At 38.6% G+C, this 22789-nt stretch overlaps 1 long non-coding RNA gene across 1 annotated transcript in view; it reads left to right on the top strand.

Annotated features, from left to right (window-relative positions):
• Window positions 1-22444, top strand: part of LOC126933995 (uncharacterized) — an 84441-nt gene extending 61997 nt beyond the window's left edge. Inside the window, exons 2-3 of the long non-coding RNA XR_007718800.1 lie at window positions 19305-19397; window positions 20843-22444. This is a non-coding gene — a long non-coding RNA (uncharacterized LOC126933995). The remainder of the gene's footprint in view (window positions 1-19304; window positions 19398-20842) is intronic.
• The last annotated feature ends 345 nt before the right edge of the window (window positions 22445-22789 follow it).

Raw genomic sequence — 22789 nt, 5'->3', positions numbered from 1 at the left:
TTGAGATGGAGTTTCACTCTTGTTGCCCAGGCTAGAGTGCAATGACGTGATCTTGGCTCACTGCAACCTCCACCTCCTGGGTTCAAGCAATTCTCCTGCCTCAGCCTTCCAAGTAGCTGAAATTACAGGCATGCACCACCATGCCCAGATAATTTTTGTATTTTTAGTAGAGATGGGGTTTCACCATGTGGGTCAGGCTGGTCTCGAACTCCTGACCTCAGGTGATCTGCCTGCCTCGGCCTTCCAAAGTGCTGGAATTACAGGTATGATCCACCGTGCCCAGCCCCATTAACTTTTTAAACAGCCTTATTGATATGTAACTCACATACCGTAACATTTACTCATTTGGGTAACCATCACTACAATCAATTTCAAAATATTTTCAATACCCCCAAAAGAAATATTTTACCCTTTAGAAGTCACTCTCATTTCCCCTTTTCTCCAGCCCCTAGGCACCATTAATTTGCCTTCTTTCTATTAATTTGCTTAGTCTTATAATTTCTTAGAAATATAATCATATAATATGTTGCATTTCGTGACTGGCTTTTTAAACATGCCATAATGTTTTCAAGGTTCATCCATGTTGTAGCTTGTAAATTCTTCATTCTTTTATAGCTGAGTAACAGCTCATTGTATAGGTATACCACATTTTGTTTATGCATTTATTAGCTGACGGACATTTGGGTTGTTTCTATTTTTTTTACTCTTGTGAATAATGATGCTATGAACATTTGTGTACAGGCTTTTGTGTGGGCATATGTTTTCGTTTCTCTTGGGTATATATCTAGCAGTGGAAGTGCCAGGTCATGTGGCAACTCTGTGTTTAACTTTTTGAGAAACTACCAAACTTTTTTCCAAAGCAGTTGCACCATTTTACATTTCTGCCAGTGATGTATGGGTGTTCCAATTTCTCCACATCTTCACAAATATTTGTTATTTTCTGTCTTTTTTATTATTGCCATCACAGTGGGTGTGAAGTGGCAACTCACTGTGATTTTGATTTCCCTAATGACTAGTAATTTTGAACGTATGTTTTTATTGGCTTTTTGTGTGTCTTTGAAGAAAAGTTTATATAAACCATTCCTTTTAGCCTTTTTTGGTTTTACTTGTCTTTTGATTGAGTTGTAAGAGTTCATTATATATTTTGAATAGATTTTATATATATTCTGGATAGACTCTTGTTAGATACATGATTTGCAAATATTTTCTCCCATTCTGTGTGTTATATTTTCTCTTTCTTGAGAGCATCCTAAAAAGTGCTTAAGAGAGTACAACAGTTTTTAATTTTGATAGAGTCTAATTTTATATTTGGCTTCTTGTGCTTTAGGTATGATAGCTGAGAAACAATTGACTGATCAAACTTCATAAAGGTTTACACCTAAGTTTTGTCCTAAGAGTTTTCTAGATCTAGTTATTGCATTTTGGTCTTTGATCCATTTTGAATTAACATTTCTATATGGTGTGAGGTAGGGGTCCAAATTCATTCTTTTGTATGTGGATATCCAGTTGTCACAGCACATTTATTTTAAAGAATATACTTTCCCCATCACAATTTTTTGTACACTTGTTGAAGATCAATTGCCCATATACATATATGTGGCTTTATTTCTGGACTCTCAATTCTATTCCATTAATCTATTTGTCCTTATGCCAGTACCACATTGTCTTGATTTCTTATGCCTGTGTTCAGGTGCTTAATAATGTCCCACATTTCTCTGAGACTCCATTCAATGTTCTTTCATTCTTTTTGTTCTTCTAATTGAATTATCTCCACTAATGTATCTTAAAATTTGCTCATTCTTTCTTCTGCCAACTCAAATCCTCTGTTGAGCCCTCTCATGAATTTTTTGCTTTGGTTATTGTACATTTTAATTCAAAAATTTCTATCTTTTAAAATAATTTATATCTACTTGTTGATATTCTCTATTTGATGAGATATCTTCATCTTCCTTCTTTTACTTCTTTAAGTATGATTTCCTTTAGTGCATTTAATATATTTATAATATCTCCTTGGAAGTCTGTCTTATAATTCCAACATCTGGGCCTTCTTATAGGCAGTTTCTTCTGCCTATTTTCTCCTGTGTAGGTGTCAGACTTCCTTGTTTCTTTGCATTTTTCATAATTTTTTGTTAAAAATGAAAATTTAGATAATGCATTGTAGCAATTCTGAATACTGATTTACCCCTGCCTCTCCCTCTTCAACACACACAGTGGCTTGGTGGTGTTGTTTGCTGGTTTCTTTGTTCAGTGATCTAGCTGAGCTATTTCAGTCTATTTCTTTTCTTTGTATGTAGCCTTTGATGTCATTTCTCAGAAAGTTCAGGGTTGGATAAGCACACAGGCTCCCTGGAGTAACAATTGGTTTAACATGGTTCTCTTCGACAGTTTCTTTTCCTGATTTCTTGGTTAAGCTGCCTGTCTATTGCTATCACACGTGCTGATAGCCTCCACTAACTGCTGGCTGATTCCTCTATTGTTTTCAGTAATGCTATGGAGTACAAATGTCACAACATTCCCATCTAAATTTAGGCCTCTTTGGAACAGTAGTTATTGAAGACAAATCTGTGAGGCTTGTTTCAACTGTAGCTATTGCTTTCCTTGGTTCTCTGTATTAAATGTATAGCTGCCCTACTGTTGAGTATGTTGCTGTCATTGCTTTTAACAGCAACTGTGGGCTTGAAATTCCACACTCTGTTCCAAATAAATTCAGTTCCCTTGAGGGGAGCTTGAAGCTTGGGACCTGGCCCTATCCTTGGACAAAACATCTGCACCATTATTCCAGAGCTGGGGGTGGGGACAGTGACTCATTTCTTTTGGAGTAACACCCCTGCTTTATAAGTGGGACACTAGGTGGTTGTATTAGCCTCTGTTCTTGGTTTGCCTCTCCTAGCATAAAATTTTCACCCTATGAGCAAGTTGCAGTGTGAGCAATTGGATTCAGTACGCTCATCCTGCTGCATGGTAGAGCTTCTACCGTATGAATGGATTCGATGCTAAAGAAGGGAGCCCCATATCTCTCAGCTACCCTGGCCTGGAATTCAGCTTCTGCAACAGGGACTCTGGGAGTGGGTTTGAGGATAGGGGTGGGGATGAGAAATGCTGATGGCCTGGTCCTCTTGGAATAATACTGTAGCCCTACACTAGGAGTTGTGGAAAAGATAGTCCTGTGATGTTTGGTTCATCCACCCATAGTAGAGCTTTCATTATGCTGAGCTGGAGGACAGAGAAGGGAGCAGGTCATGGCTCAAATGCCACAGACTCTCACTCTTCTTACTAAGATATTCATTTTTTAAAAAAATGTTTCTCCATTTGTCATATTCTCTTAGGACAATTTCCAGAGACTTAAACAATTTAAGAATCATTTTCACCAGTTATGATTTGCAGGGGAGAGAGTCTGTAGAGCTCCTTTCACTGCAATTCTGGTTTTAATAACTTGTTGTTTAAAAAGTCTTGAAATGTTTTATATTTCAGATATTCACAAAGGTTACAGAAGGGGGAAAATGCCAACATTGGCAATCATAGAAGTAGCTAATAAGAAGAAGAACTTGTGGAGAATTGCAGTCACAGAGTTTATATTGTATTTCTGAAAATATACAGCCTGATTCCATTAGCACCTCTCTGTTATTCAAGAAGCCTCAGGGTATCATAAGACCAGATTGTTATAATAACATCAACTAACATTTGTGTGGCACTTAACAATGTTAGTCTTTTTATTTACATAATCTTGTGGTTTGGTATAATACTAAACTTACTTAAGGTGGAGTGCTAAAGGCTTTGTCATCTCTGTCTCATCTTTTTCTACCTTTGCTTTGCATACAGTATTGAAAAAGTGAATCTAAACTCTGTTAGGGAAGAAATGACTATGCCTTCATTCAGTCATCTGTTTTCCCTTTATGAAGCATATGAATTATTAATTTTTATTAAGGTAAATAATGTGCACATTGTGTGTGGGTACATGTGTGATTTATTCAGTCTGTACTTTGTTTCAAAAAATATAAAGCACCTTTCAAAAATTTGTAGAGCAAGATAAAATAAATAAAAATAAGAAATAAAAAGAGGCAAAGGGAAATGTCACTGTAGAAAAATAAAATGATGTACCTGGGACTTGTCTGGTTTTAGCTCTGAAAGTTTCATTTCTGGGGAAACGCCTTAGTCCCAGGCACACCGAGATGGTTGGTAATTCTAATATTACCAGTAAGCCATTATGGGGCTCTTTTAATATGCTGAGCCCTGTTCTAAGCACTTGACATCTACTGTCTTCACTTGTTCTCACAATAACCTTTTCAAGTATGTTATTACTACTACAGTCATTTTACAAGAAAAAAATACTGAAGCACAAAAAGGTTAAGCAACCTGACTCGAATCACACATCTAGTAAATTGGTATAACTGGGACTCAATGGACTGCCAGCTCCAGAACTGAAGTTCTTTACCACAGCCATAAAGTGCAGGTGAGTTTCTATATATGTTCCATACATTTGATTCTAAGATTCCTAGTAGCTGAAGTGAAGAGGAAAATATGGTCAGCTATAAAACTCACATTGTCCCTAAAATAAACTATTTACTTAGGAGCATGATTATTCCTAATTCTATGAGCATTCAAATATTTAGTGAGTGCTTACTTTGGACAGGCACTGTAGTAGGTGCTAAAGATACAACAGTGGAGAAAACATATGGAACCTCTGCCCATGTGGACCTGACATGCCAGGGAGAGATACATTAGAGGGAGATAGGTGTTGTAGACAGAATAAAGTAGGGTAAGGAGAATGAGAGCTTCTGGGGAGTGAGGAGGCTACAATTCTAAATAGAATGGTGAGGACAGATATCAATAAGAAAATGACACTTGAGCAAAGACTTGAAGGGTGAGAGAACCTTATGAGTATCTGGGGGCAAGAATGTTTTAGGTGGAAGAAATAGCAGGGACACAGGCCCTACATTGGTGGGGGTCAGGGAGGATTGGTGTGTCTAGGGCACACTGAACAGAGAAAGTCCAGAGAAAAACAGTAAAAGGGATGATCAGAGAGGGCAGAGGGCCTTGAAATGCAGCACAGGAGATAGTGTTGGGAATTGTACAGACTGTGACATCTACTTTGAGTGAAATAGGGTTTTGACAGAGGAGTGCTATGACTTGGCTTGAATTTCAAAATGATCACTCCAGTTGCTGTGTTGAAAATTGACTGTGGGAAGGAGCAAGGAATCAGGGAAATTAGGTAGGAGGCTACATCAATCACGTAGGTAAGAGATGACAGGGCACAGACAGGAAAGTAGCAGTGGGGAAAATGGGAACATAGTTTGTCAATATAGGTTTGGAGGTGAAGTCAGTAGAATTTGTTAGTGGATTGGATGTAGGGTGTGAGTGAAAGAGAGGAGACAAGGAAGACTTCAAGGTTAATTGAGATGAAGAAGACTGAAGGGGAATCAGGTTTGTGGACCAAGAGCAGAAATTTAGTTCTGAACAATTTGAGTTTGAGTTTGTTTGTTAGACTCCAACTGGAGGTGTTCTAGAAGCCATTAGAAATAAGATTCTGGAGATGGAAGAGAGGTTTGGGCTGGAAACAAAAATTTGAGATTCACCAGTTTATAAATTATATTTAATATCATGAAACTCAATGAGATCACCAAGGAAGGAGTATAAATATAAAAGAGAAGTGGCCTGAGCCCTGGGGCTCTACAATGTTAAGAATCAAGGAGAAGATGAGGAACCAAGAAAAAAGATAAAGAGGAGTCCGTGATGTCGAAGGACATCAAGCTAAGCATGGTGTTCTGTAGGCCAAGAGAAGGAAGAATTTCAAGGAGGAGAGAGTGATCAACTGTGTCAAATGCTACTGTTGGTCAAGTTAAAATAGGGGCTGAGAATTGACCACTGGAATTAGCAACACAGAGGTCATTGGTAATTTCCGTAAGAGGCAGTTGAGAGGTCCACAAGTTTGAGAGAATTCAGGATGAACTGGAGATAATGATATTGACCAAGGCTCAGCAAACTATTGTCTGTGTGCCAAATCTGGCCTGCCACCTGTTTTTGCAAATAAATTTTTTAAAAATACTTTTAACTTTTTTTGGGGGGGTACATAGTAGGTATACACATTTGTGGGTTACATGAGATATTTTGATACAGACATGCAATGCATAATAATTACATCAGGGCAAATAGGGTATTCATCACCTCAAGCATTTATCCTTTGTGTTACAAACAATCAAATTATACTCTTTTAGTTATTTTGAAAGATACAATTATTTTTGACTATGATCACCCTGTTGTGCTAGCAAAAACTGTCTTATTCATTTTTTTTGTACCCCTTAACCACCTCCACTTCTCCCTCATGCTCTACTACCCTTCCCAGCCTCTGGTAACCATCCTTCTACTTTCTATCTTCATGAGTTCAATTGCTTTAATTTTTAGCTCCCACAAATAAGTGAGAACATACAAAGTTTGCCTTTTTGTGCCTGGCTTATTTCACTTAACATATGACCTCTAGTTTTATTCATGTTGTTGCAAATGACAGGATCTCATTTAGTTTTTTTCATAGCTGAATAGTAATCCATTGTATATATTACTATATTTCAAAATTTTCTTTATGGGATCATGTGATCCCACTTCCTTTATTAATTTATCTGCTGATGGACACTTAGATTACTTTCAAACCTTGGCTATTGTGAATAGTACTGGAATAAACATGGAAGTGCAGATATCTTTTTGGTAAACTGATTTTTTTTTTTCCTTTTGGGTATATACCTAGGAGTGGGATTTCTGGATCACATGGTAGCTCAATTTTTAGTTTTTTGAGGAACCTCCAAACTGTTCTCCATAGTAGTTGTACTAATTTACATTCCCACCAACAGTATACAAGGGTTCTCCTTTCTCCACATCCTCACCATCACCTGTCTTACTTTTGGATAAAAGCCATTTTAACTAGGGTGTGATAATATCTCATTGTAGTTCTGATTTGCATATCTCTGATGATCAGTGATGATCAGCACCTTTTCATATGCCTGTCCGCCATTTGTATGTTTTTCTTGAGAAAGGTCTATTTAGAACTTTTGCCCATCTTTTGATCAGATTATTAGATTTTTTTCCAATAGAGTTGTTTGAGCTACTTATATATTCTGGTTATTAATCTCTTTTGCAAATATTTTCTTCCATTCTGTGGGTTGTCTCTTCACATTGTTGATTGTTTCGTTTGCTGTGCAGAAGTTTTTTAACTTGATATGATCCCATTTGTCCATTTTTTGCATTGGTTTCCTGTGCTCAAAAAATATTTTCCCAGATTAATGTCCTTGGGAGTTTTCCCATTGCTTTCTTTTAGTGGTTTCACAGTTTGAGGTCTTTGATTAAGTCTTCAATCCATTTTGATTTGATTTCTGCATATGGCAAGATTGAATGCAGCTATAGTCTAGTTTCATTCTTTTGCATATGGACACCCAGTTTTCCCGGCACAATTTATTGAAGAGACAGCCCTTTCCCCAATGTCAGTTCTTGTCACCTTTGACAAAAATACTTTTATTGTAGATGTGTAGATTTATCTTTGGGATATTAATTCTGTCCCACTTTTTATATGTCTGTTTTTATTCCTGCACCCTGTTGTTTGGGTTACTATAATTCTGTAGTATAATTTAAAGTCAGGTAATATAATTCCTTCAGTTTTGTTCTTTTTACTTAGAATAGCTTTGGCTTTTTTGGTTTCTTTCTGGTTCCATATACATTTTAGTATTGTTTTCAGTACTTTAAGTATGTCATGCTACTTCCTACTGGCCTACAAGTTTTCCACTGAAAAGTCTTCTACCTGACGTATTGGAGCGCCGTTGAATGTTATTTGTTTCTTTTCTTTTGCTGCTTTTAGGAAGCTTCCTATATCCTTGACCTTTTTGGAGTTCGATATTTAAATACCTTGAGATAGTCTTCTTTGGGTTAAATCTTCTTGGTGTTTTATAACCTTCTTGTAGTTGGATATTTATGTTTTTCTCTAGATTGGGGTGTTCTCTGTTATTATCCCTTTGAATAAACTTTCTACCCTATCTCTTTCTCTACATCCTCTTTAAGGCCAATAACCCTTAGATTTGCCCTATTGAGGCTATTCTTTAAATTCTGTAGGTATGCTTCATTGTTTTTCATTCTTTTTTTTTTTTTGTCTCCTCTGACTGTGTATTTTCAAATAGCCAGTATTCAAGCTCACCAATTCTTTCTTCTGCTTGATCAATTCTGCTATTAAAAGGCTCTGATGCATTCTTCAGTATGCCAATTGTGTTTTTCAACTCCAGAATTTCTGCTTGCTCCTTTATAATTTTTTCAATTTCTTTGTTAAATGTATCTAAATTCCTTCTCTGTGTTATCTTGAATTTCTCTGAGTTTCCTCAAAACAGCCATTTTGAATTCTCTGTCTGAAAGGTCATATACCTCTGTTTCTCCAGGATTTGTCCTGGTGTTTTACTTAGTTTATTTGGTGAGGTCATGTTTTCTTGGATGGTGTTGATGCTTGTGGATGTTTTTGTGTGTCTGGCCATTGAAAAGTTATGTATTTATTATAGTCTTCACAGTCTGGGCTTATTTGTACCTGTCCTTAGGAAGGCTTTCCAGGTATTCCAAAGGACTTGGGTGTTGTGATCTAAGCTGTATCTATATTAGGGGGCACTCTAAGCCAGTGACACTCTGTTTCTGGCAGACTCATAGAGGTACCACCTTGATGGTCTTAGGTAAGATCCAGAAAAATTATCTGGATTACCAGGCAGAGGCTCTTGTTCTCTTCTTTTACTTTCTCCCAAACAAATAAACTCTCTCTCTCTCTCTCTGTTGTGAGCCACCTGGAGCTGGGAGTGTTGTGACACAAGCACCCTTGTGGCCACCACCACTATGACTGCACTGGTCAGAAACCAGGACAGCACTGGGTCTCATCTAATGCCTGCTGTTACCACTACCTGGCTACCACCTATGTTTGCTCAAGCCCTGGGGCTCTATAATTGGCAGGTGGCAAAGCCAGCCAGGCTTGTGTCCTTCCCTTTAGGATGACAAGTTCCCCCAGACTGTAGATAGGTCCTGAGATGCCATCCAGGGGACAGAGTCTGGAGTCAAACACTTTAAGTCTGTGTGGTGTTCTGTTGTACTGCAGCTGAGCTGGAACTGAAACCACGTGTGAGGCAGTCTTTCCCACTCTTCCTCCCCTTTCTATAGGAAGAGGACTAAAATCTTGTGGCCATCACCACCACAGGCCCATGAGAAATACTGCCAGTCTACTGCTGATGTTTACTTAAGGCCCAAGGGCTCTTCAGGCAGCTTGTGGTGAATGCTGCCTTGCCTGGGACTCATCTGCTAGGACAGTAGGCTCCCCTCTGGTTCAGGGCAGGTCCAGAAATGCCATCCAAGAGACAAGTCCTGGAATTGGGGACCCCAAGGGCCCACTTGGGGCTCTATCCCCCTGTGGCTGAGCCTGTACCTAAGGTGCAAGACTAAGTCTGCTTTACTTTTCCCTCTGCTTTTCTCAAGCAGTAGGAGTCTCTCCCCATAGCTAGGGATGTGCTGAGTCTCACCTGAAGCCAGCAAGTCTCAGAGTCTCACCAAATGCCCATGGCATACTACCTGGTTATCACTACTAGTTATTCAGGGTCCAAGGCTTTTTAGTCAGCAGCTGATGAGTCCTGCCAGAATTGATTCCTTCCCTTTAAGGCAGTGGATTTCCTTCTGGCCTAGGATGGGAAATGTCTAGAAATGTCATCCCAGGAGCTAGGGCAGGGAAGGAGATCCCATGACTCTGACTGGTGCCCTATTTTGTGGCTGAGCTGATATCCAAGCTGCAAGACAAAGTCCTCTTTTCTGTTTTCTCTCCTTTCCTCAAGCAGTTGGAAGGAGTCTTTTTTGGAGGCATGAGCTGTGCAGCCTGGGGTTTGGGGAGTGGTGGTACAAGCACTTCCTTAGACGCCCAGCTAGTGTCTTAGTAGGTTGTGTGCCCCCCAAGTTCACTGACTCTGAGCATAATTCAGCAGTAGGACTTGCCTAGGAGCTGCAGTTCTTGTGTCTTTGACTGCCTTTTACATTTATTTAGAACCCTAGAGCTCTTTATCACACAGTGGTGAGGCTCGCCAGATCTCAGGTTCTGACCACTTGGATGGGTTCCCCCCTCTCGCTAGGGCTGGTTTAAATATTTTATCGGTAGGTGGGCATCAATTAAGTTCATCCTGGTTTTGCTTTCTGCTGTGACAGGACAGCACTGAGTTCAGTACAATGTCTCACCCTCCTTTTCCCAAGCACACAGATTTTCTCTCCACTCCATGTGGCCACTGCTGGGGGTTGAGGGAGGGGTGGCACCAGTGATTCAAGACTCTCTTTCCTACCATCTTTAATGCTTCTTTCAGTGATATGAAATTAAAACCAGGTACTGTGAGTGCTCACCTAATTTTGAGTTCTTATGAAGGTGCCTGTTTTGTGTAGATAGTTTTTTGTTTGTTTGTTTTTTAGACAGGGTCTTGCTCTGTTGCTCAGTCTGGAGTGCTATTGTTCAATTATAGCTCAGTGCAGGCTCAACCTCTCAGGTTCAATAGATTCTCCTACCTTGGCCTCCTGAGTAGCTGGGAGCTGGGACTACAGGTGCACATCACTCACCTAGCTAATTTTTTGATTTTTTGTAGAGATGGTATCTCGCCACATTGCCCAGGCTCGTGTCAAGCTTCTGGGCTCAAGCAGTTCTCCTGCCTTGGCCTCCCTAAGTGCTGGGATTGCAGATGTGAGCCACCATGCTTGGATTATGTAAATAGTTATTAAATTCCATGCTGCTTCAGGGAGGAAATTCGGTAAAGCCTACTACTTGGCCATCTTGCTCTGCTCCCACAAATAAAGTTTTATTGGCGCACAGTCAGGCCTATTTGCTTGTGTACTTTCTGTGGTTACTTTTTCATTACAATGGCAGGGCTGATTAGATGTGACAGAATGCACTGTCCTGCAGAGCCTAAAATACTCTCTGATTCTTTACAGAAAAGGTTTGCCAACTCATGATACAGACAACAGTCTTGAGTTACATTTTTTTAAAAAACAGATATTGAGCTGTATTAGGGAGGGAAAATAGTGTCAGGAGGAAAATGTGTCTAACTAAAAAAAGACTACCATGTACTGAACTAGACCTTCAGCTACATCCATATAGGAAACACAGCACTGATTTTTAAAGGTCTGTTTCTTATAAAATTTCTCCATATTGGCCAAAGGCATCATTTCAAAACACTGTTAATAGAAGTATTTTAGAAATATGTGCTACAAATCGGGGATCTAGCATGTATAGATGCCCTTTTTAACATAGGGATAAAGTTTATGTATCTGTGAAGGAATGTCCTCTATACCATTCAGGCCATCCATCCTTTTCTTAAAAATTGATACTTAATAATTGTACATATTTATGGGGTACATGTGATAATTAATACCTGCATAGAATATGATTAAATCAGAATAATTAATGGTAATCACCTAAAGCATTTATCATTTCTTTGCACTGGAAACATTTTACATCTTCTTTTCTAAGTATTGTAAAATATGCAGTAAATTATCATTAACTATAGTGCTTTCAAACACTAGAACTTATTCCATTTTGTACCCATTAATCAAACTCTCATCATTCCTCGCTTCCCTCTACTCTTCCCAGGCTCTGGTTCTACTCTACATCCATGAGATCTACTTTTTAGCTCCCCCGTATGAGTCAGAACATAAAACATGCAATATTTGCCTTTCTGAGCCTGGCTTATTTCACTTAACATAGTGTCCTCTAATTTCATTCATGTTGCTGCAAATGACAGAATTTCTTTATTTTTCATGGCTGAATAATATTCCATTTTGTGTGTGTGTGTGTGTGTGTGTGTGTGTGTATCACTTTTCTTTATCCATTCATCTATTGGTAGTCACTTAGATTCATTCCATATCTTTGCTCTTATGAATAGTACTGCAAAAGACTTGGAAATACAAATGTCTCTTCAATGTACTGATTTTCTTTCTTTTGGATATATTCCCAATAGAGGGATTATTGGATCATATGACAGATCTATTTTTAGTTTGTTCAAGAGCCTCTGTATTAGTCAGGGTTCTCTAGAGGAACAGAACTAATAGGATAGATGTATATATAAAAGGGGAGTTTATTAAGGAGTACTGACTCACGTGATCACAAGGTATGGCCCCAGAGTAGGCCACCTGCAAGCTGAGGAGCAAGGAAGCCTGTCCAAGTCCCAAAACCTCAAAAGTAGGGAAGCCAACTGTGCAGCGTTCAGTCTGTGGTCAAATGTCCAAGAGTCCCAGAACTGAAGAACTTGGAGTCCAATGTTTGAGGGCAGGAAGCATCCAGCATGGGAGAAAGATGTAGGGTGGAAGACTAAGTCAGTCTAGTCTTTCCACATGCTTCTGCCTGCTTTTGTTTGGACGCTGATAGCTGATTGATAGCATCATTGATAGCATCATGCCCACTCAGATGTGGATCTGTATTTCTCAGTCCACTGACTTAAATATTAATCTCCTTTGGTAACACCCTCAAAGGCACAGCCAGGAACAATACTTTGCATCCTTCAGTCCAATCAAGTTGACACTCAATGTTAACCATCACAGCCTCCAGGCTGCTTTTCATAGTGGCTGTACTAATTTACATTTCCAGAAACAGTGTACTAGCATTCCCCTTTCTCTACATCCTCACCACCTTCTGTTATTTTTTGTCTTTTTGATAATAGCCATTTTAACTGGGATGAGTTAATATCTTATTGTGATTTTCTTTTGCATATCCCTGATAAATAGTGATGGTAAGCATTTTTACATACACTTGTTGGCCATTTGTATGTCTTCTTTTGAGAAATGTCTATTCAGATCTTTAGCTCATTTTTAATGAGATTATTTTGGCTTTGGCATTGAGTTATTTGAGTTTCTTGTGTATTCTGGTTGTTAATCCCTTGTCACATGGATAGTTTTCAAATATTTTCTCACATCTTTTATGTTGTTTCTTTACTCTGTTTATTGTTTCCTTTGCTTTGCGTAAGCTTGTTAGCTTGCTGTAATCTCATTTGTCTATCTTCGCTTTGGTTACCTATGTTTTTGAGGTCTTACGCCTGAAATATTTGCCCAGACCATGTCCTGAAGTATTGTTCCAAATTTTTTTTCTAGTAGTTTCATAGTTTTGAGTCTTAAATTTGAGTCTTTAATCCATTTTGATTTGATTTTTGTATATGGTGAGAGATAGGGGTCTAATTTCATTCTTCTGCATATGGATATCCAGTTTTCCAAGCATCATTTATTGAAGAGACTGAACTTTCCCCAGTATATGTTCTTGATGCCTTTGTTGAAAATAAATTGGCTGTAAATGTGTGGATTTATTTATGTGTTTTCTATCCTATTCCATTGGTCTTTGTGTCTGTTTTTATACCAATACTTTGATGCTCTGGTTAATATAGCTTAGCAGTATGTTTTGAAGCCAGGTATTGTGATGCCTACATCTTTGTTCTTTTTGCTGAAGATTGTTTTGGCTATTTGGGATCTTTTGTGATTCACATGAATTTAGAATTGCTTTTCTATTTCTGTGAAGAATGTCATTAGTGTTTTGATAGGTAATGCATTGGGTAGTATGGACATCTGACTAAATTAATTCCTCCTATCCTTGAGCATGGGATATCTTTTAATTTGTTTGTGTCTTTTTCAATTGTCATCAGTGTTATATAGGTTTCATCATAGGATTCTTTAATTTCTTTGGTTAAATTTATTCCTAGGTTTTTTCTTGTAGCTATTGTAAATGGGGTTGTTTTCTTTATTCTTATATTGGTTGTTTGCTGTTGGTTTATGGAAATGCTACTGAGTTTTGTATGGTGATTTTGTTACCTGAAACATTACTGAATTCATTTATTGGTTCTAATAATTTTTTTCTGGTGGGGTCCTTAGACTCTTATTTTATTTTTTAGTTTTGAACCAGAATCTCACTCTGTCACCCAGGCTGGAGAGCAGTGGTGCAATCTCAGCTCACTGCAACCTCCGCCTCCTGGGTTCAAGCAATTCTCCTGCCACAGCCTCCCCAGTAGCTGCAACTACAGGCATGTGCCACCATGCCCGGCTTTTTTTTTTTTTTTTAAATTTTTAGTAGAGATGGAATTTCGCCATGTTAGCCAGGCTGGTCTCAAACTTCTAGCCTCAACTGATCCGCCTGCCTCGGCCTCCCAAAGTGCTGGGATTACAGGCGTGAGCCACTGTGCCAGGCCTCCTTAGACTTTTCTAAATATAGGATCATGCTGTCTTCCAACAAGGATAATTTGACTTCTTTCCAATTTGGATGCCCTTTATTCCTTACTTAGCCTAACTGCGCTGGCTAGGACTTTCAGTACTATGTTGAATGAAAGTGGTAAAAGTGGACATTGTTGTTCTGTTCCAGATCTTAGAGAAAACACTTTCATTTTTACCCCATTGAGTATAATGTTAGCTGTGGGTTTGGTCATATTTTTTTTGTTGGCAGTAAGCTCCTTCTATACCCAGTTTGTTGAGAGCTTTTTATCATGAAGGGATATTGGATTTTATCAAAGGCTTTTTCAGCATCTATTGAAATGATCATGTGGTTTTTGTTCTTGATTCTGTTAGTGTGATGTATCATATTTATTGATTTGCATATGTTGAACTATCCTTTCATCCCTGGGACTAATCCCATCTGATCATGATTAATAATTGTTTCAGTGTGTTGCTGAATTAGGTTTGATAATGTTTTGTTGATGATTTTATATCTATGTTCATCAGTCATATTGACCTGTAGTTTTCTTTTTTCTTATGTCATTCTCTGGTTTTGATATCAGGGTAATGCTGGCCTTATAGAATGAATATGAAATGATTCTCTCCTCTTCAAATGTTAAAAGACTTTGAGTAAAATTGGTATTAGTTGTTTAAACATTCGATAAAATTCAGCAGTGAAACCATAAGATCTTAAGCTTTTCTCTGATGGGAAACTTTTTATTACTGCTTCAGTCTTATTACTTGCTATGTGGTCTGTTAAGCTATTCTATTTCTTCATGGTTCAGTCTTGGTAAGTTGTGTGTGTCCAGTCATTTATCCATTTCTGTTATATTTTTCAATTTGTTGGTGTATAGTTGTTTATAATAGTCTCTAATTATGCTTTGTGTGTCTGTGGTGTCAGTTATAATGCCTTCTTTTTTGTCTCTGCTTTTATTTCTGTCTTCTTTTTATCTCAGTCTAAACAAAAATTTATCAACTTTATTTTTAAAAAACCCAAATTTTTGTTTTGTTGATCTTTTACATTGTTTTTCTTTAGTCTGAATTTTATTTATTTATGCTCTGATCTTTATTATTTCTTTTCCTATACTAATTTGAGGTTTGGTTTGTTCTTACTTTTCTAGAAAAGTAAGAATATCATTAGGGTGTTTACTTAAAGTCTTTCTACTTTTCTGAGGCATGCATTTATTGCCATATGGATTCCATTTAGAACTGCGTTTCCTGTATCCCACAGGTTTTGGTATGTTACGTGTCCATTTTTATTTGTCTCAGGAATTTCATATTTTCTTTTAAATTTCTTCATTGATACATTCGCTGTTCAGAAGCATGTTGTTTAGTTTTCATGAATTTGTACAGTTCCCAACATCCTTTCTGTTTTTGATTTCTGATTTTATTTCATTATGGTCAGAAAAGATACTTGATATTTCAATTTTTAAAAATTTGCTAAGATTGTTTTGTGACTTGCCGTATGATGTATCCTGGAGAATGTTCCATGTGCTGTTGAGAAAAATGTGTATTTTGTATATGTTGGATGTAGTGTATGTAAATTTCTGTTAGGTCCATTTGGGTCTAGAGTGTAGAGTTGAACTTCAATGTTTGTTGATTTTCTTTCTGGATGATTTGTTTGTTGTTGAAAGTGGGGTGTTGAAGTCACCTACTATTACTGAAAGTTGTATTCAGGCTCTGTTGAATGTGATATGTTTCTTTTTCTTGCAGCTTTAAGTATTATTTCTTTGTCTTTGATTTTTGCTAATTTGATTATGATATGCCTTCAGGAACTACTTCATTGAATTGAATTTGATTGGTGATATCTAAGCTTCCTATACCTGGATGCTGTTGTCTTTCTCCAGGTTTAGGAAATTCTCAGCCATTCTTTCTTTCTTTTTTTTTTTTTTTTTGAGACGGAGTCTCGCTCTGTCGCCCAGGCTGGAGTGCAGTGGCGCGATCTCGGCTCACTGCAAGCTCCGCCTCCCGAGTTCACGCCATTCTCCTGCCTCAGCCTCCCGAGTAGCTGGGACTACAGGCGCCCACAACCGCGCCCGGCTAATTTTTTGTATTTTTAGTAGAGACGGGGTTTCACCGTGGTCTCGATCTCCTGACCTTGTGATCCTCCCGCCTCGGCCTCCCAAAGTGCTGGGATTACAGGCGTGAGCCACCGCGCCCGGCCTATTTAAATATATGCTTTCTAATATGACATTTTCTCTCTCATCTCCTTCAGGAATTCCTGTTATGTGGAGATAATTCTCATAAGCCTTCTTCACTTTTTAATTTTTTTTTCTTTTTGCTCCTCTGATTGGGTAATTTCATATATTCTGACCAGGTGGTTTTCAAAATCTTTCCTCTGATCAAGTCTGCTGTTGAAACTTTCTAATGAGTTTTTCAGTTCAGTGTTTCATTTGGTTTTCCATCCATATTTTTTGTGTTTTCCAGAACATCTTTAAGAGAATTATCCTGAATTCTCCATCAGACATTTCATAGATCTGTAATTCTTTTGGGTCCATTGCTAGTGTTTTGTGGGTTTTTGTGTGTGTGTGTGTGTGTTGTCATATTTCCCCAAGCTTTTACAATTCTTGTATCTTTACATTGATGCCTGCATATTTGAGGAAGCAGCCACCTCTTCTAGTTTTTGTAGATGTTCTTTGGTGATGCTAGAGCTTTACTACTTAGCATCAGAATTTCAATGTTGGTCTGTTGTTGCTTCTGATTCTGGGGATAATGTATAGTGAGTCCCAGCACTAAAATGCTACATTGAAACTAACTCATTGCCCTGTTGTTTCCCAATCTGGGGAAAACTTACAGAGGGCACCAAAACTTAAAGGCTGCCCCAGAACTAAATCACTGCCCTGCCATTGTTTCCCACTCTGGGGAAGACTTAAGCACACACTGGAACTTAATCCCCACCTTTTAGTTTTTTCGGGTCAAAGGAAGGCTTCTTGCAAACACCTGAGCTTTGTAGAAAATCTGACCAGGCAGCTGGGCCTTCCCATGGATTGTGCCTCCTTTAGCACTAGGTGATCGCCAGCCTCTTCAGTGTGGTGTCCCCACTGATGGATGTGCAGAGTAATTACCAAGATCTGCATGCCAGTTGCTGCAGTCAGCACCCCACTCTTTGTCCTCAATTTGTCCCAAGTATTTTGGTTCTCTCTTAGCTCTCCCAGTGGTTTCTGAGGTATCAGAATGGAGTAGGCTTCCTGTGAAGATTCCAGATTAGTGAGGAGATTGAATGTCTATCTACAACTCCCTACTCTCACCTCAGAAACTGGGTCCAAGGAAATTCTCTGTGGGTGGCATTATGCTGGCTTGGGGTAGGGGTGGCGCAGTCTGAAATGACCATTTCTCCTATTTGTTGCAGTTTCTGTCAGTTCTGTGGGCCCAGGGGGTTCCTCCACTTCTCCCCTGAGTTTGGATAAATTCAGTGTGGTATGTTTGTCTTTGAACAGTTTCCAGTTATATTTTTGTCGGGGGAGTGATATGGGGGAATTTTCTGTTTGGCCATCTTGCTGATGTCACCCTGAATTTTTCCTTCCATTGATTTTCCTATTTGTCCTTTTTCCTTTTTTTTTTCTTCAGATAAGATTTTGAAGGATGAACAATAGTTGTTTTGTTTACTTGGCAAGTACCAGGAAAGTAACTAGTATGTGTGGCAAATATGGAGTACAGCCGTATCAACTAAACTGTGATAGAACTATGGTCCATTTAAAAGAACATGTTATGGTTTCTCGTCTCAAGTAGTTTGCCACCTGGGGATAGAGATAAGACAGGTACATGCATTTATAACAGTATGAGGCCGAACGTGATAATAAGAAAAGTAGCTAAGGTTTCTTAAGTAACAAGACTGAACTGTTGCTTTTTCCTGTCCACAACCTTCCTTGTTCTAGTAGATGACAACTCTATATTTTCCGTTGCTCAGGCTTAATGCCTTGACTCTTTCTTTTGCATTCCATATCCAATTTCTCAGAGCATTTAATTAGGTTTGCCTTAAAGCACATCTCAAATTTGAACCCTTCTCACCATCTCCAAGGCTATCCTCCTTTTATTCTCCCTACTCCAACCCCCAAACTCCAACCTGAGCCTCTATCATCCACCACCTAAGGTGCAACAGTAGCAACAGGTCTCCTTGATTTTGCTTTTCTTCCCTACGAACTATTTTCAACAGAGAGCCAGACGGAGTCCCTTAAAATGTAAGTTAGATCATGCCACTCCTTTGCCCAAAGTCCTGCAGTCTTTCTACATGTCATTCAGAGTGAAAACTAAAGCTCTTACAGTGGTTTTCAGGGCCCCAAGTGATTGAAACCTATTATCACCTTGACTTCATCTTCTGCCACTCTTTCCTGGCTCCTTCTAATCCTCTGGTCTCTCACACTTGGGCTTGGCTCAAGCTCGAAATGCTCTTCCACTGGTTACCTGCTCAACTCACTCCCTCACCTCCTTTGAGTTTTTGCTCCAATTCCACCTTAATAAGATTTTTCTTTTCTATTCAATACCGCAATTTCCCCCACACTTCATTCACCTCGCCATCCCTCTCACCCTGCATTTTCCTTTTGTTTCATATCACTTATCATTGTGGAACATACTCTGAAATTTACCCATTCAGCTGATTTATGGTTGCTTGTCTGTATCCCTTGCTAGAATGTAAGACCTATGTCATTCTTCATTTGTTTTGTTAAATTTCTACAACAGTGTCTGGTACATAATATGTTCAATAATTATTTGTTGAATAAAAAATGGCACTATTAGCAGAAACTGGACCACTACATTACATGAATTACTGATTTGAATTTTCTCAAAACAATAAAGTACTATGCAATATCATCTTCATTTTATTGATGAGAAAACAGACACACAGACAGGTTAAGCAATTTTCCCAAGGTCACACAGCTAGTACATGGTAGAGCTGGAATTTGAACCCAGTGAAATAGGATGAGAGACTTACTGATGAGATGCTACTCATTACGCTTGGACAAGTACAAATGATTTGCTTGGCCCAAAAGCCAAACAAGAAGTGGGTTAATTGTAAAAATATCCAGGACTCTTACTTAACCTAAGGAATACTAAACCTCCGTTTCAGTAAACTGAAAAAATATACGTTCATTTTGCAGAGCCAGACCTTGATTTCATGCGAGAAGGTGGAGTAGGAGGAAGAAGAGGAGGGGTAGAAGGAAGAGGAGCAGGAGGAGGAGGAAAACCTCCTGGTGAGTGCATTCTATTTCTGTCAAGTATTTTTATGACTCAGCATGCAGTTGATAGCTAAAATTCAGAAGTCTCCTTGGCAATAGGGCTCTCAGCATTTTGAGGACAGTTGAGGGAGGGAAGCCTGTCGGATAATCAGATGAACCTGTTTGGGGCATAAACTCCTGAACTCTGGTGTGCTGCTTGTGGTTAACGTTTATTTTTCAGGGAATAGTTAATAGCCTGTTGTGGTTTGCTTCAGTAAATAATGGAAGGAAAGGCAGGGACAAAAACCTGGGGCTGGATTTAGAGAGTTCTAAACTTTTGGTTTGACAGAGCATATTTTTTACTTTCTATTCTAGACCTGGTAATCTTTTACAACTATAAAGCAAGATGCTTACATCAGATGCCAAATTGTCTCACCTGATTCTTTATGCCAGCATCTGCAAATGCATTTAAAAAAGGTTCATCTGATTATGCAGCTTCTTCACAGCCCAAAAGCCAAGCAAGCAGTGGGCTAGTTGTAAAGGTGTCCACGAGCTTTGCTTTATCTAAGGAACACTAAACCTCCAGTGCAATGAACTGAAAAAAAAAAAAAAAGTTGGTTCTACAGAGCCAGACCTTGATTTCATGTGGGAATAATAATAAAGAGAAGAAGAAGGAAAACTTCCTGGTGAGTGCAACCTACTTCTGTCAAGTATTTTTATGATTCAACATGTAGTCAGTAAGCTAAGAGTCAGAAGTCTCATTCAGCTGAAATTCCAAAACTGAATAATGCATAGAATAGTGTCATTTACTGGAAACGAGAGGTTCTTTAATGTCCTGCCCCAGAAGTTTTCTTGTTTGGAAACCCTAAAAGAACACTAAAGAAGAAGTATAATTCAGAAATGTGGCAGATAATTTGCTATTCTATTTTCTAGAACATCAGCGCTTTTTCAGCTCGTAAAAATGGCTTACTAAGTAAATCAGTTTTGGCTCCAAAAATTATTCAAAGGAATCCAGTTTTCTTCCTCCCTCACTAAATAAACAATGAGAAAGAAAAAATATCAATTTGGAGAAACATCAAATGATTAGCCTACATAGGCTACCTTTGTATTTCAGCTGTCCCTGGGTGGCCCCAGGAAAACAATCATATCTCTGAAAATGATATAATGAGTTACACGTGTTTAAGCAGTTACTATGTGTTAGGCACTGTTCAAAGTAGTCTACATATGCTATCTCACTTAATCCTGCAACCAACCTGTATTTTGGTTGTCTGTTTTCACAGTATTGCTGCCTGATAAGCAACAGCAAAGTCTCAGTGCATTCAATAATAGACATTTATTGCTCATGTATCTGGAGTCAGCTGGGTGGCTCGGCTGATTGTGACTGGCTCACTCATATACTGGGTGTCAGCTGATCAAGGCAGGCCCCAGGTGGGACTATTAGAAAGACTCAGCTTTACCCTAACTTGCCTCTCTTCTTTCAGCAGGCTCGTCTGAGTATATTCTGCAGGTGATGGCAGAGGGGAAAGCAAGCAAAAAGAAGCATAGAAGGTCTCTCGTGGTCAAAACTGGCTTGGTGTCACTTCTACCTCATTCTATTGGTCAAAAAAAGTCAACAGGCTGAGCCCAGAGTCAGAGTGGGAGAGTACTGCAAGGTTACATTACAAAGGATGTGGATATGAGAAATCGTGAAGAACGGCATCCATTAGAGCAATCTATCACAGAAGGGGCTATTTTTATTTTACTAATATTGTACCTGAGGATAGGGAAGCGTGGAGATGGTAACATGCCTAAAGTCACGTAGCTTCTTAGCTGTGGAACCAGGAAGTAAACCTGGGCCATCTGACCCCAGGGCCCAGGGCTGTTAAAACCACTGTGCACACTGCCTTATTCCTACCCTTCACAGTCCGGTTTCTGCTCTGACCACCCTAAAAAACATGCCCTTCTCAGGTTACCGATGCTCTCCTATGGACAGATCCAATAGCCTTTGTTAATTGTCCACATCTCTATCCATTCTGTAATACTCCGGCATGCTGCATCCTTGGAGCTCTTTTCTCCTTTGATTCTGCAGAACCTGTACTCTTTTGTTTCTCTTTCTAGCTTCCTCTGTCTGGCTCTCTTCACCCACTACATAATGCATTCACTTCTTTTTCTTGGCATCTCCCTTTCCAAGCACACCCACTCTCCTGGTTTCCATTATCTCCCTGCAGACAACTCTCAACTGGCTCTAAGAAAGCTCACTATAATTTTCAGCAACCTAATTCAGTCGTTTGTCCCTCACAAATAACAGCTCAGGAAAATCAAAGGATTTTCTCACTAGCATCTTATCATTCTATGTCACCTAGCAACTATCTCAGTGCTTGATATTCTACTACAAGAAACTCCCTACTACAAAGATAATACCACTGGAAGGTACAAAGCCACTTGACCGACCTCTCTCCATTCACAGCATTTATAACTATAAGAAATTGCCAGTGGTTGACTCTTTTCGGCGTAAAAAAGTGGCAATTTCATGTGGTTCAGCTTAATAGTATTTATTACCTTGTGCTATAATTATTTTGTGTCTGTGTCTCCCATGAGACTCAAAGCCGCTTGATTGAGGAGATCATGTTTGCTTCTGCTTTTCATCAAGTTGCCTAGTACATGACACCTTGTAAGGATTAGACCAAGTAGGTATTGAATAACTGGTGAATTTAAAAAATTAAAGAAACATTTGAAATCAATGCACCAGAGGCTAGAGACAGAGTGCTACAAAGGGAACAGGATGGGGACAGGGACACCAGAGCAAAGGTGGAGTCAAAGACACATTTTCAAAATGGCAGTTCATGCCTTGTGTCTATTGCACATACCTCACATTCTTTAAATAACACTTAAAGTTTTTCTGGGTAGTAAGTGCAATACAGTCTTAATATAAAACAATATAGACAGTTCAGTATGTGTAAACAAGGATAAAATCAAAATCACCCACAATCTCACCACTTTGTGATAATAACCATTAACTTCAATATTGATGAATTTCCTTGAATGTTTTATCTACAGTATTTCTTTCACATAGTTGATATCACTCTATATACACAAACTTGTATTATTTTTCTAAATCTTAATATCATAATATTAGCACATTGTAATGTCAGTAGACAAACTTCTTACATATCACTTTTTTAATGATAAAGTTTTTACAAATAAAGATTCCTGTATATTTTGGGTTATTTCCTTAACACATATTCGCAAAGGTAAGAATTAAAAAGTAATTTAAACTAGGTCAAAGAGCATAAAAAGTTTTTAGATTCTTGGCACATATTTTTATCCAGTATTTTACAAAAAGTACTACCATAGTGCACATCTCCAATGTCAATATCTCTATGTGAGTGCTTGCCTTATCACGAAAAAGTCAATATTGAATATTATTTTGTTATACTTTTGTAACTTCA

The sequence above is a fragment of the Macaca thibetana genome, chromosome 13 (assembly GCF_024542745.1).
Source record: "Macaca thibetana thibetana isolate TM-01 chromosome 13, ASM2454274v1, whole genome shotgun sequence".
Lineage (NCBI taxonomy): Eukaryota > Metazoa > Chordata > Mammalia > Primates > Cercopithecidae > Macaca > Macaca thibetana.
This window is presented reverse-complemented; position numbering and strand designations above follow the sequence as displayed.